Below are 15524 nucleotides of genomic sequence, written 5' to 3'. Positions count from 1 at the left end.
ACCAACATCAAATACAGTGAAAACAGGGGTTATACCATGGGGGAGGGACATACAAAGCAACAAAGAAATCATCTTATAAATATGTTAGAAACAATTACTTTTGCTATTCTTTACCATCATATTATGAACATTTGTATTAGTTAATAAGAATCAAATGTTTTTATCGCACCTCCATTTATTTCTTCAAAAGAGTCTTTCCCTTATGTCGATCTGAGTTCTTTACTTAAGTGATTTTCTTTCTCTTTGGAGAAATTTCTTAACCTTTTTTGAGGCAGAGTCTTGCTAAATAGCCTTGGCTGGTTTCATATTTAATGTTTCTCTGGCAACATAACTTCATCAGTATTTGTTTGAGAAACAATTTCTCCTTGATGTGTGTGTGTGTGTGTGTGTGCGCGCACACACACACACGTGCTTGCTCTCTATTACTTGAGCCATGCCTATAGCCTTCCTTTGTTCTGGTTAATTTTTGAAGTAAATTTGTGTACCTTTCTGCCTTGCTATCTTTGAGCCAGTATTCTCTGGATTTCAGTCTCTTGAGTAACGAGTTTACAGGCATGTGATACTAGTCCTTGCTTCTCTTTGACTTCTAAAGGGTAATTTCACAGTATACATAATTCTGGTTGCTGAAGCATGGGTGTGGACAAAGGAGATACATATCCTGTGTTGCTGATAAAAAGAAGGTGGCCTTCAATAGTGGACAGTAACACCAGTAGGCAACAGTGACACTGACACAAGACACTGAAATTTTAGGTAAAGCAGGTCAGAGCAAGTTTTCATCTCTAGGAACCATTCAAAAAACCATTCAAGTCTTATTTCATCTGGCCGATGATAGACAGGTTCTGCTGCTTGAAAACAGGAAAGAGGATGGGCATGTAATATTGTATTTCCTTTTTGTCCTGTATATTGATTTGCAAATTTCAGAAATAACATTAAGACCATCTTCAAATTATGACATTTTAGCTTGCAAATTTGTGGCTTTACAATGTGCAAAGCAGTGATATGGGATAGAAACCATGCTTCACATCTGCGCTTTTGATCTTCCTAAAGGAGTGATAAAGCAGTACCATCCTCTCTCTTGAGGCTTAACAATGGTAGTGAACCACAGCCCCCAGCTGTCCCATGATTGAGTGGGGACGCCTGGGACACCACAGTGTGGTGTTTGGTTAAATTGTGATGATCAGTAAACGAGGTGAGTAACACATTTTCATTTTAGAGTGGTTTTAACATCCCAATCATGGGATGAGGAGCCTCTCTCTAAAGAGGTTTTTCTATTTTTCTTGGGAAAGAGGAATGACATAACTGTTTTTGTCTCATCCTAAACACTAAATAAGTGTTTTTTATTCATCTGAGACACTCATCCAGGCAGGCAGATACCTAGGAATGTTTTCCTGCCTTGCAGTCCCTTATCTACAACAGAGTGAATTAAACCAAGGATGTGGAATATTTTGTGGCAAATCTGTATTTATGACTATATAATAATCCATCCAATACCTCATGGTTTGAAATAGCAATTGTGGCTGTTATTATGTAAAGTTGGCCAGCTTAGCTAATGGAGGTGATGATTCTCTGTTTAGGTTCTGCTGGGCTGGGTCATGAAGCTCTAGTCATCTGCAGGTGTTTGGAGGCCTCATGAACTGACATGGCTTTGTTACATGTCTAGAAGCTAGATCCACCTGGTCTTCCCAGGAGAGTAACCAGATATTTTTCCATGTGGCTCAGGCTTCTAAGAATGTGAAGGAAAGCCACAAAGCTTCTGAGGGTCTAGACTGCATTCACACAGCCTCATTTATACAGTGTTACTTGCTAGTGGGCAGAACCAAGAATAGGGCTAGCCAGAGTCAAATGTGAGAGTGGACATAACTGCCACTCATTGATGAGACAAATTGGGGGGATTCTTTTTATATAACTATATTTTTATTATCATTAAGTAGTTGTACCCAGCAGTTGCCACTCAATAAAGCAGTTAATGAATAATTTCATCATTCTCACCTATCCCTCCCAACTCACATATTCCTCATCTTTTCTTTATTTTGTATGATATGCATTGAATTTTATAACTGCATTCTTCCTCCTCCTTATTTTCTCCCATCCCTTTGACTCTGCCTTACCCTTTTCAAGTTTCCTGGTATGTGTTTTGTTGAACTATAAGGAATATAGAATTCTTCACAAATTTTTATGTCATCTTTCTGTAAGTTCCAAATTTAGTATATGTACTGCCAAAATAGGCACCGTGATGATTCTTTGGCCGTCCTTTTCACATGGGGATTAAATTCAATACTACCTGTAAAATACAGCTTGTACATACCTGGCACAAAACAAATGATTTCAAGATCTTCATTGTTTTGTTGTCCTCATAACTGTTAGCCTTTGTCTCCTGAGTGAAGAGCAGGGTGTAGATGTAGTTGAGTTTTTATTTCAATGAAAGTCGTTCAAAATGTTAGACCAAAATAAGATTGTCCATATTAGATTCATTGAACTAGTATTAAATAGGAGCATACATTTAAGAATTTCATAGAAAAATGTTTAGTTGAAACATTTTTTTACAAAAAAGTACGTTTTATTATTTTCAATGGACAAATAAATGTTGTATTGTTTATGGTGTTGCAACATGATGTTTTGAAAATTGTATACATGATAGAATGGTTAAATCAAGCTAGGATTTTATACTTAAATTTACATACTTTTTTGTGATGAAAACACTTAAAATTGACTTTCATGTGTATGCACATTAATAATTTTATTACATTTTCTATTATGTATACGGTACATTTCAATCAATCTTACACCTTCTGTCACTTCTTCCTTTCTCACTTCCCTGTTCTTAAAACAATTTCAGTAATTTTAATAATAATTTATTAATAATTTTATTACATTTTCTGTTATGTATACGGTACATTTCAATCAATCTTACACCTTCTGTCACTTCTTCCTTTCTCACTTCCCTGTTCTTAAAACAATTTCAATAGGTTTCATTCTTCTATTTCATACATGCAAACTTCCTACTTTGACCATATTTATCCTCCTTTTATCTTTGTATTAGCCTAATTCCCTTCTGATACTACCTCCCCAATAAAGCCTGTTTCTTTTTCTTCAACATTCCAACTGACTATTGATCAACAGCTTTCACTGAGGTTTTTATGCTGTTTTCATAGTTGCCATGAATTCCAAAATTATTCATACTTTCCCTTTCTTTTTCCCTTTCTTCTTCTCACCGCTGTTATAAGTAGTTGATTAGTTGGATTCATGTTCTACATTTATCTAATTGTGAAACATGATTAATTTTTTTTGGGTGCCAGTTCTAGGGCTTGAACTCAGCCTGAGTGTTGTCTCTGAGCTCTTTTTGCTCAAAGCTAGCACTCTACCACGTGAGTCATAGCTCCACTTCTGTATTCTTTGGTGATTAATTGGAGATAAGAGTCTCACAGACTTTCCTGCCTTGGCTGGTTTTGAACCATGATCCTCAGATCTTAGCCTCCTGAGTAGCTAGGACTATATAAACATGAGCCACTGGCACTTGGCAAACATGATTTTTAAAACCTAGCCTAGGAAAAACAAAAAATGATGTGATATAAAATATTAGGTGTCCTTTTCATAAGTTCCAGGAGATTTTTATGTGTTTCTTACTTCCTTTGTATTTCATTTGACTTTGCTCTTTAATTTTTGCCTTTCCTTGTATTGATTTTTTTAGGAGATACAGAATAAAGCCCCAGCATGATGCTTCTCTCAAGCTGTTCCAGCTCAACTACAAACATTGAGGCACTAGAGTATGAGAGATGTTCGGTATGTATTGAAAATCCTATGATATTTAGCTGCGTGCTGGTGGCTCACGCCTGTAATCCTAGCTACTCAGGAGGCTGAGATCTGAGGATCATGGTTCAAAGCCAGCCCAGCAGGAAAGTCCAGGAGACTCTTATCTCCAAAAAACTATCAGAAAACTGGAAGTGGCACTGTGACTAAAGTGGTAGAGTGCTAGTCTTTTGTTTGTGTGTGTGTGTGCGAAAATACCATACAGAGGAGCTACAATTACATGGACAAAATAATGAGTACATTTCATATCAAGCATTGTTGCCTCCTCCTTTGTTTCCCTTCCCATCCCTTCCCATCACCCCCCACTCCAGCCAAACTCCCTACCCCCCACCAAAGTTGTAAAGTTCATTTTTCGACATAACAATTTGTACATCTTATTGTTGCAATGGATCCATCTGTATACCTATTTAAAAAGTTTGTTTTTGCCCTTCCCCTCCCCAAATTACACCAAATACAGTGAAAGCAGTGGTTATACTGTGGGGGAGGGACATACAAAACAACAAAGAAATCATCTTATAAATATGTTAGAAAAAATTGCATGAAAGTAAAAACATTTGAATACTTACCTTGGGGTTCATTTCACCTAACATCAACTTTTCTGACCTTTTCTGATTGTCTCAGACATATACTAGTTAACGCCAATAAGGAAAACCATGGGACCTATGTTTCTTTGGGCCTGGCTTACATCACTTAATATAATTTTTTCCAAGCCTTTCCATTTCCTAACAAATGGGGCAATGTCATTCTTTCTGATGGAGGCATAGAATTCCATTGTGTATATATACTACATTTTCTTGATCCATTCATCTACTGAAGGGCATCTGGATTGTTTCCATATATTAGCTATGGTAAGTAATGCTTCAGTAAACATAGTTGTGCTGGTAGCTTTAGTATGATCTTGTTTGTGATCATTTGAGTAAATGCCCAAAAGTGGGATTGCTGGGTCATAGGGGAGCTCTATGTGAAGTCTTTTTTTTATTTATTTTTTATTGTGAAAATACTGTACAGAGGGGTTACAATTACATGGACAAGATAATGAGTACATTTCTTATCAAGCATTGTAGCCTCCTCCTTTGTTTACCCTTCCCATTCCTTCCCAGCCTCCTCCCCCCTCCCCACCCAATTTTCCGCCCCCCCCCCACCAAAGTTGTAAAGTTCGTTTTCAACATGTACTTCTCATTATTGCAACGGGTCCACCTGTATCCTTATTTAAACGACTTGTTTTTCCCCTCCCCCTCCACAAATTATACCAACATCAAAATCAGTGCAAGCACGGGTTATACTGTGAGGGAGGGACATACAAAGCAACAAAGAAATAATCTTATAAATGGGTTAGAAACAAATGCTTGAAAGAAAAAAAAACATTTAAATACATATCTTAGGGTTCATTTTCCTAACATCACCTTATGTGACCTTTTCTGCTTGACTCATGCATATACTAGATATTGCAAATAAGGGAAACCATGGGACCTATGTTTCTTTGGGCTTGGCTTACTTCTCTATGTGGAGTCCTTTGAGGAACCTCCACACTGCTTTGTATATCACAAAAGAGGGAAATGGTTGTTTCCTCTAGTTTGGAGATGGTGCCAGGAGTCTAGGTTCTGGGTAGAGTTGAGGCCTTTCAGTAAACAGTAGCTTTTCCCTGAGGGGCTAGCTTCTGAGACACTCTCAGAGCCCAGCCTGGAGCCATTCTCAGGGTTTATGTTTACTGAATTTCAATTGATTGTCAAGGCTGCTGTAGGGAGGGGCAGCCTCTGGCTCTGTTTACCCAGTGAAGAAAGCCCCTCCTTGGGGGGCAGAGCTCCTCTCTGCCTGGGCTGGGTGACTTTCCCCTGGATGGAGCTGAGCCTGGCAGGTCAGGTCAGGTTCCTGTGACATGCTAAATGACTCTTGTTTTCTTCCAAAGCCTGAGTTGGGGGGGGGTGGTTTGCACCTGAGTGAGGATGTCAGTGATGAAGACATCTGCTCCTTGTCAGTTCTTGCTGGTGTTGAGTAGAATCTGCTTGCTTGCCATCTGGCACCTTTGTTCTGGACTCTGTGTTGTAGGTATGATGACTAGGGCCAACGCCACCGCTGCTGGCAAGTGCTCAGATCTGTCTCCTTGCCTGGATTTTCCCTCTCTGGCCAACTCTCTATATTGTGATGGCACACTTGGTGTGATTCTCTGGCCTAGGACTGTTCACAGGAACACTAAAACTGCTTTCTATTTGACAGCTTGTTTAGCCTCCAGCTTCTCCTCCACTATCTTCCTGGAACCTTAGAGTGCTAGTCTTGAGCTAAAAGGCTAAGGGACAGCACCCAGGCCCAGAGTTCAAGCCCCATAACTGACAAAAAAAAAATCCTATGATACTATACACCAGAAACTTTACATTCAACAATCATAAAAACTCAAACTACTGAACATGAATTGACGTACTGAGGAATTGGTAACTTGAAGAGATGGGTGATGTTCAGAAATGGGGAAGAACAATGGATCAAGATGCAATATACTCCTAAGCTGATATATTCAATTAAAACTTTTTGTACAACCACTTAAGAAAAATAAGTGGGGGGAGATGGGGGAACTGGAAGAAAGCAAGGGAAGGAGTGACATTGTTGTAAAAGAAATGTACTCATTACCTGATTTATGTAACTGTAAACCCTCTGTACATCACCTTTATAATAACAATTTTAAAAAGTAAAATAAAATTTCATTTTGGTGACTTAACATGTTTTTGTCCCAGCAAAAGTTAGCACTTTCTAGGGTGGGTTACTTGTATACTAATTTGTTTTCCTGGTGGTGATAATCAATATTAAATACCCAGTTGCTAACTTTAGTTTGCTGTCTGTTTTATATGCTTGCATCAGAATTCAGTAGGAGTGAAAGGAATTTGTACTGCACCAAAGAATGTTAATCGTGGGAATCATACCCAGAACCCTTGAACATGTTACCTGAGTGTTCTACCAGTAAGGGTTTTATTTGTTTTTGTTTTTGTTTTGTTTTGTTTTTGTTTTTTGTTGGTTGTGGGTCTTGAACTCTGGGCTTGGGCACTGTCCCTGGGCAAGCGCTCTACCAATTGAGCCACAGCAACACTTCCGGTTTTCTAGTGGTTTATTGGAGATAAGAGTCTCACAGACTTCCCTGCCCAAGCTGGCTTTGAACCATGATCCTCAGATCTCAGTAGATCTTGAGTAGCTAGCCACCAGTGCCCAGCCCACTGAATTTTTTCTCCAGCCAAATGGCCTGAATTTTGGTTCTGACCTGACACCGCATCTTTTAGGTTTGAGTCCCCAAGAAGCTTTTCAGAATGAAAAATATATAGATACTTTAGAAAATAGGATTTTATTCTTTGTCTATTAACATCTTTCATATGAGGAAACACACTGAAGAATCACTTACCTTTTTTCTTTTTCTTCCAACTATTTCCAACACTGCATAACTATTACCAACACTGCACAAATGCAACCACTGGCTTTGGTAATATTTTCCAGTGAATCACAACCATTATAGCCTCCTTTGCACTGTATTTCCAAACACTTTGAGCTCTTCAGACACCCAGATGATGTTTTGAAATCAAAGTGATCTGGCTTTCTTTCTTCCTTAAAAAAAAATATCCTTCCCATTTCTTTGATGAACATTGATGCAAAACTTCTCAACAAAATTTTGGCCAATCAACTTCAACAATTCATCCAAAAAATCATACACCACAATCAAACAGGATTCATTTCAGGGATGAAAAGCTGGTTCAATATACGCAAATCAATTAATATTATTCATCACATCAACAGGTGGACCTGTTGCAACAATGAGTAGTACAAGTTGTCATGTCCAAAACGAGCTTTACAAAGTCAGTGGGGGGGGGGGAGAAGGATTGGGAGTGGGGGAGGGAGGGGAGAGGCTGGGAAAGGATTTGAAGAGTAAACAAAGGAGGAGGCTGCAATGCTTGATAAGAAATGTACGCATTATCTTGCCCATGTAATTGTAACCCCTCTGTACAGTATGTTCACAAAAAATAAAAAATTTAAATTTAAAAAATTTAAAAAAATTTTTAAAACCTATATTCTTGGTTTAATCTTCCTGATTTCTCTTGGAACTAAGTGAAGTTCTGTGATTTTTTCTTTTTCAAAAGGAGTGTTTCATGGAATAAAATATAGAATTGAAGGGGAAAAATATACATATATCCCTATTCATGAGATATGACAAAGCAAACACGACTAGAGAAACAAAGGACTGCCACTCATTTTATCATATCATTGCTAAATGGCTCCATATTATTGACCACATATATGGTGTGTGTGTGTGTGTGTGTGTGTGTGTGTGTGTGTGTGTGTGCATTCCCAACAGAGGGAAGCTAGGAGAAGGACACAGAAGAATCAGTGGGAAATGGGAAAACATACAACAGAGAGGCCTTATCAGCTCCACTGGACATAAATAAAAATGAACTAAGCAACCCAAAGACAGTGATGGGAAGGGATGAATGAGGGAGAAAGAGGGAACAGCTAACACTAAGTAAAAGGAAAAAAATGTAAATATCACCTGATATGAAAGAAATAATTGTCAAAGCTCACAGAATTCACAAACTTTATAGACCATGATAAGGACAATTTTCCTTGTGAAGGTTAACATGTGTTTGTGTCTTTAACTAAGTATTGAAATTTATTTAATTACCTAATCTCAATTTTAAAAAAGAAGAAAAGAAAAATGAGAGAAGGGGTGGGTTAAGAGCCATGGGTGACAATGTTATCAGACGCTTTTGAATTCATATACTGTTTTGTAGAATAGGAACTTCTTTGTACAACCACTCAAAGATAATCAAATATATATATATATATATATATATATATATATATATATACGTATTTAAAAGAAGCAAAAGAGCACTGCTCTACTGAGTTGTCTTTCATGATGGTTACTCTGAATTGCCAAAGAGACCTTGGAGTCCAACACTAGCTGGCTATTTATAGCAGAGAATTTAAGTGGGGTGTGTGTATAAATACAGTCTGAGCTTCAATTTTCTGTTCTATTTCACATGCCACCATTGTCTTGGTTTCGTTAGGCAAAGATATCTTCCAAGGACAGATGCTTCTGTTTCTACGGTTATTTGTGTTTTTGTTGTTGTTTCAGGGTTTGGGATCTGACAGACTATTATATTTTCTTGGGTTTCATGACTTTCCCTCTTTTTTTAACCTCACAGCTACCTGAATTATATGGATCAGCTGATAATTTTAATAAGGAAAGAAAGAAATCAAACCTCTTAAAAAGTCAGAGCATTTCACTTACAGAAGCACAAAAACTACTTAATAAAAACCTAAATGTCATGTCATCCATCAGTGGAACTGGGGCAAGAAGAGAAGATTCACAACTTGTTTTCAAATGTACTATGGTGGATATAGAAGAGCCTAAAAAAGAAGAGACACCAATGTCTCTGGTTGAAATCCTCCAACACAGCCTGATGGTGGATTCCATCACTCCCGTGCAACAGCTTTCTCGGTCCTGGAAGAGACTGACCCAGTGTGGAATCTCTCCTCCCGTACACACTTTTCCTTTCGACATTATTATTGAGGACCTTAGTGCTGAAGCTTGGGATGCCATTGGGGAAAAGAGTAAGCCCATAGACGAATTCTACGACCTTAGTCTGCGCATTCGCTCTCCACGGCTATTCTTACAAGATAAAATTTCCAAACACTTCAGAGTGGATCCAGGTAATTAAAACCAATTATATACATGGGAGAAATTGGAATGGGATTCATTTTACAAATTGAAATAGCTTTGCACTTGCCAATACAAGAGAAATAATGTTTATTCTGAGGTTCGTGGCTATAGTGCTTGCTGCCCACAATGTCAATGAAATGTAGAACACATAATTTTTTATTACAAGGTGAAGTCCCAAATTCATTCCTGATAAATCACAAATTCTTTATAAAATGACAACTTACACCCAGATTCTATAGCTCCCATAGGTACATATTTCTGGTTTTTTTTTTACTTTGTAGTCAGTATATTTAGGAATCATATATATATTTCAATAACATCTTAATCAAGCAGAAAAGGCCAGATAAGTTGATGTTAGGGGAATGAACCCCAAGATAAGTATTCAAATTTTTTTGTTTTTTTATTCCTTTCATGCAATTGTTTCTAACATATTTGTAAGATGATTTCTTTGTTGTTTTGTATGTCCCTCCCCCACAGTATATATATTTGATGTTGGTATAATTTGTGGAGGGGAAGAGAAAAGACAAATCGTTTAACTAGGGATACAGGTGGACCCATTGCAACAATGAGATATACAAGTCGTTATGTCAAAAAACGAACTTTACAACTTTGGTGGGGGTGGGAGGTGGATCGGGTGGAGGGAGGGGGGAGTATGGGAAGGGATGGGAAGGGGAAACAAAGAAAAAAAAAGAAATTAAAATTTTTTTAAAAAATAATGTCTTAAATTCTGATATCCAGATTTAAACTTATGAACACATGACTTTAAATATAGTCAGAACTATTCATTGTAATTTGAACCAACATTGAATTACAGTTACTTTGGAGCAAATGGTTTAAAGTAAGCCTGTAACATATCTAAGGAACACCTTCCTATGTAATTCATGCAAAATTACTTCTCGATATATAGGTCTCTTCAATTGTTTTTGCTACCCAACTCTGAAAAAGTCACTATCAAGGGCTTTATCATGATCCAAAGGGAAAAGAACATAACTACAGCAGGTTAACATAATATATGTGTATATTTATATATGAACACACATATTTTAAAAGATGGCACAGACGGGATGCAATTCTAAAAGTGCAAGCCCTTAGAAGCAGTATATGATAAACCTTTTCTTTAGAAAGGTGTCATTTCTGTATCACTGCTAACACAGGGTAAAAGATGTATTATGCCATTCTTCCAGTAATAGTTGAGACAATAAAATGCCAAGGTTCACAATGAGTCCATTTAATACAAATAACTACACACATCAACATTTCTCTACAAGTTAACTTCTCTTTTTCAGATTACTAGCCAAATGCAAATTAATGGTGGAAGATCATATACCAAAGTTAATATATGTCCCTAGCATTTCAGTATAAGCTTATCTGTGTACACAGCTGAATCAGTTACAAGATGTAATTTAACAAATGCTAGAGGAACTTTTTGAAAAGTAGTTTTTACAGGTTTTAAAACTTCATCTTGCACACTGAAGTTATCATACATAAAGAGCAAAGTCAGAGCTTTTATATTTGCTTTTATTCTTCATTTAACTTTTAAAACATTACTGTAGTTGAATATTACAACAGAAAACAATAGCATGTAATGAGCTAATTAGTTATGATTACAGTCCTTCACTTATTCACTACTGCATTTAAAATACCAATAGTGAGTGCTATTCACTGGCTCTATTACAAAGTTTGACATCTCTGGGGGGATATTCATCATCCTCATAAGCTTTTCTATTATAATGGTGGCATCTTCCTGATTTGGATCAAAATCCACCAGTTCTACCTGATCCATTTCATCAGTCTCTTCTACTTCCTTCTTCTCAGGAAAGTTTTTCCAGCAAAGAGAGTTTATCAGGAGAGAGGAAACCGTTTTCAGGAAAGTTTATCTTAAACTCATTACTTAGGCATCCCTTTTCATATGCTCATCAATAAATGGGCGCACACATGCTATCTCCATGCTTGACAATCTGACCTGACGAAAGGTGATGACTGTGGTTCAGTTGTCAAGAATGGAGATTAGGTTTGGAAGCCACACAGTGCTTCAACCAGTTGTATGTCCATACACATGACAAGGTCTTCCCCTCATCCTATAAAAACAGCATGGTCTTTCTGATCAAATACAATGATGATATCTCTAGGCTCCAATCCTGATTCTTGGTTTTCTTTACCATGAAATGTTATCTTTTGGACAACTTTCATGCCTTTGTCAATGTGTTCTAGAATCTTCTATCTTCCTTTCATTGCAGCTTTTACATCTATCTTTAGAACTGATCCTGTCTCTATGGCCCTGGCACTCCATGCACACAGACTGAATTTGCTGAAGCATTACAGGTCCCATCTGATGAATTCGTATTTGCATCCCAGTACCTTAGCAGTTGGGACAGCACTCCAATGCTCCCCCAGCGTTTGTTTGTTTGTTTTACCACCATGGCCTTCACCTTTGTCACAGATCACGTTCTTTTTCAGAGCCAGCTTTCTTCTTATACCATTATGTAAATCTTTTAAGGTTACTGAGAGCTGGTGCACTACATTTTTACTTCTCCTTTCTCTCTGCATTCTTCCTTCTCCTCCAAAACACATATCAAAGATGTCCAAGGGGATCCAAAACCACCACCTGCTCCACCCTCCTTAATTGCCTATGCTCTTCCCTTGTCATATAATTCTCTTTTCTTGGTATCCTCATAAGCTTGAGAAATCTGTTTAAACTTTTCTCCTTCATTTGGATTCTTATCAGGGTGGTACTTGGAAGCTAGTTTCCTGTAAACCTTTTTCAATTCTTTCTGGGTGGCATTGGGTTTGACTCCCAAAACATCATGATAAGTGGTTTCCTTCACCATTTTCCAGTCGGTGAGTGGGCTGGGGCCAGTGGGGACGTGAGAAGGAAGCATGTAGCTGTGTGTAGCTAGGGCAGCCGCCATTCCTCCAACCTCTTTCTGAGCATTCTGGAAAGTTCCACCAGATACTTATTTCTTTTTCCTTGAGCTTAGTAGAATATATTCTTTTCTCTCTGTTTTGGATTTACTGAAATTTACAAAGGTATTTATTTATTTACTTATTTTTAGAGATTTAAAAAAAAACCTTATTGCAATGTCTCTTACCAGGGCTTTCAGCACAGGGCACAAACAACAGAAGGAAGCTCTTTATTTCTGATACTTTAATAGACAGGTACTCATAAAAGACCTAAAACCACACAGAGAATCTTAGGAACATAAAATATAGGATGCTAAGTGGTTTTTGGTGGTGATGGTTGTGGGACTTGAACCCAGGGCCTGTGCTCTGTCCCTGAGGTTTTTTGTTCAGAGCTAGTGCTCTACCACTTTGAATCACAGGGCTACTTCCAGCTTTCTGATGGTTAATTGGGGATAAGAGTCTCATGGACCTTCCTACCTAGGCTGGCTTCAAACAGCGATCCTCAGATCTCAGCCTCCTGAGTAGCTAGGATTACAGGTCTGAGCCTCCAGCACCTGGCCTATTTTCTTTTGTCCCTGAGCTCATATTCTCAAGACTAGCTCTCTACCACTTTCAGTCACAGCTCTACTTCTGATGCTAAGTTTTAATAAGAAGGATTTCTCAGTTTTCCATTTTTCTAATATTATACACAGGTGGTTAGGCTAGGGGCATAGCATATGGCTGAAACTCTTGCCTAGCTTGGAAAGTTTGCCTTTGGCTTGATTTCCAGCATTGCAAACAAAAAAATATATATACACAAAGGTAATATTTGATCTGTGTGGCTATTAAAAGTAGATTAAGTCAATATTTAAGCCACTCTGAAAGTAAGACCTTTTCTTCTTCCTTTTTAGACGTTTTTAGAATAGGATCTGCCAGTATAGCTCAAGTCAGTCTCACTGTGTTGCCTAAGATTGTGTCAAAACATGTGATCCTCCTACCTTTGCCTCTTGAATGTTAGGATTGGAAATATGGGACTGAAAGTCCTGCTCAGAAGTGGATTTTAGCAACACAAGTACCTTTAAAGTAAGACCATTTGCACTACAGTATTATGTCACAACCATTATTATATTAAAAAGAGTAGTTGAGATAGAAGAATTACATTTAATAGAATTGATTCTACTTAATAAAATAGATTGATAAGTGAACATGTTTGGCTCAAGTCCCTGAAAGAATCTGTGCTGTTACTCCTTACATCTAAATATTAGCAGAGCCTAAAGCAGGTCTCAAATTTGATAGTCGTACTACAACATAAGCAATTGTAGTAGTCAGCTAGATAATCCAAAAAAGTATGCAGTTTGTAAAATTGGTAAGCAGAAAGGAGAAAGTATGGAAGATATTAAGAGCTGATTTGAAGAACTAGCCAAAGATATGCTAAAAGAAGAGTTCTTGATGTCTGAAAGGACTTGAGCCTTTATGACTTCTTATCCATAGTGGCCTAGTTGGTCTTTTTTCTTAGTGCCTGCTGTGTACCTAACTTCTGGAAAAATTCTCAAATGTGGTATATTCTTTGCCTTCATGACCTGGAGATACACTGCTAGGACATGTACTGTCCTAGCAATATTCATGGAGCCCTGCATACATGGAGCCCCTGAGGGATCTCGAGTAATTCCTTATATTGAAATGTTATTGCAGCAATTTTCTACTTCTTCTTCTACTTGATCCATAACAACTTCCTTTTGGTGAAAGGCTAGAGTATTTGAGGCAGTGACCATTTGTTGCTTGTTTCAGAGCAGAGCAACACGTGGTGCTAAACCACCTGGTTGTGTGCCCTTATAAGACCTGCAAATTCTTAGCTCGGGACTCTCCTCCTGGGCTCCGCTGTGTCAGAGTGTAGGACAAGGCCTGAGCTGCAGCCCGTTTAAATAAAACAGCTGTAGAGTCTGACTCTTGGTGGTCTTCTTGGTGGGGGTCCTGCGATCTTGGCATAACAAAACAATATACTCCCTTGACCTGCTCTGGTCCTGTAGGTTACACCCAGTCACCTAGAATCATCCCCTTTCCTACTTAGGGAAGAATATTAAATAGGTTCTCCCTTTATTTACAAACCTGAAACTGCTTTCTTCCAGCAGGAAAGAGGCTCAGGTTCATTAAAGGTTTATAGTGTCTATGAAGCATCTCTGAGTAGCCAAAGGTTAAATCACCATGTGATTTTTTGAAAATATGATTCTTTTCAGGAAAACTGTTCATGGATCTACAAGATCTGCAATGGAAATATTTTAAGGGTCTTGTAATGATGAAGCGGATTTCTAGAACTTCATACATGGATGTAAAGAATGATGCCGAGATGAGATATGTAGAGAGCCAGAACATGCCTCCTCTTTCTCCTCCTCTACTTCATGACAGTTTTCCTTATGTTTGATCATCAAAATGAAGGAACTTAGTCTTTGAAGGGATGTGGAACTTATCAAAATTGGATGTGAAAGTTTTGCTTTTGAGAGCATTGAATTTAAACAGAAGCACCCAATATAACATCTAGACTGGATTTATATAATATTCCTGGAAAGCCTCAAATTAAAATATTAATATGTAGTAGAAACTGAGTTGATCTAAGCCTGGCTTAGATTCAGACCAATGGGCTGAAGCACATATTGAACATGTGAAAAGAAAAAGGGCATATAAATAACTCCTGAGCAAGAATAATTCTAAAACATTTTCCTTCATCTATATGTGGTCTTAGGTTTAGTTCCCAGCACCTACTTCCCAATTTAAGTGTATAAGTAAATCTGTCATCATAAAAAATATTGATAAGTTCAACAAGTACAACTTTCTAGCCCCTGAAGGTATAGAGATAAATCTGAGAATTTTAATATGTCAACATATTAATGGCATAAGGAAGGAAGTTGCATCATGAAACAGAACAAGATTTGGAAGAGAACAATTAGAAATCTTGGCAGTAAAAATATTAATGAAGATACAAACTGGAAGTGGAGATGTGGCTCAAGTAGTAGAACACCAACTGTGATCCAAGAAGATAACTGAGTTCAAGTTTGAGTACCAGTGCAAAATAAATATATTAATATATAAAATAAACATGTTATTCCAGTGGCATGCCAAGATTTGAAGAGAGATGCTTGATGATTTTGAA

General features: G+C 37.7%; 1 pseudogene; it reads right to left on the bottom strand.

Moving 5' to 3' along the window:
- Positions 1-11154: 11154 nt before the first annotated feature.
- LOC105996834 lies at positions 11155-12327 on the bottom strand (annotated as a pseudogene).
- Positions 12328-15524: the final 3197 nt, after the last annotated feature.

The sequence above is a fragment of the Dipodomys ordii genome, unplaced genomic scaffold, assembly GCF_000151885.1.
Source record: "Dipodomys ordii isolate 6190 unplaced genomic scaffold, Dord_2.0 Scaffold137, whole genome shotgun sequence".
In the NCBI taxonomy this organism is placed as follows: Eukaryota; Metazoa; Chordata; class Mammalia; order Rodentia; family Heteromyidae; genus Dipodomys; species Dipodomys ordii.
This window is presented reverse-complemented; position numbering and strand designations above follow the sequence as displayed.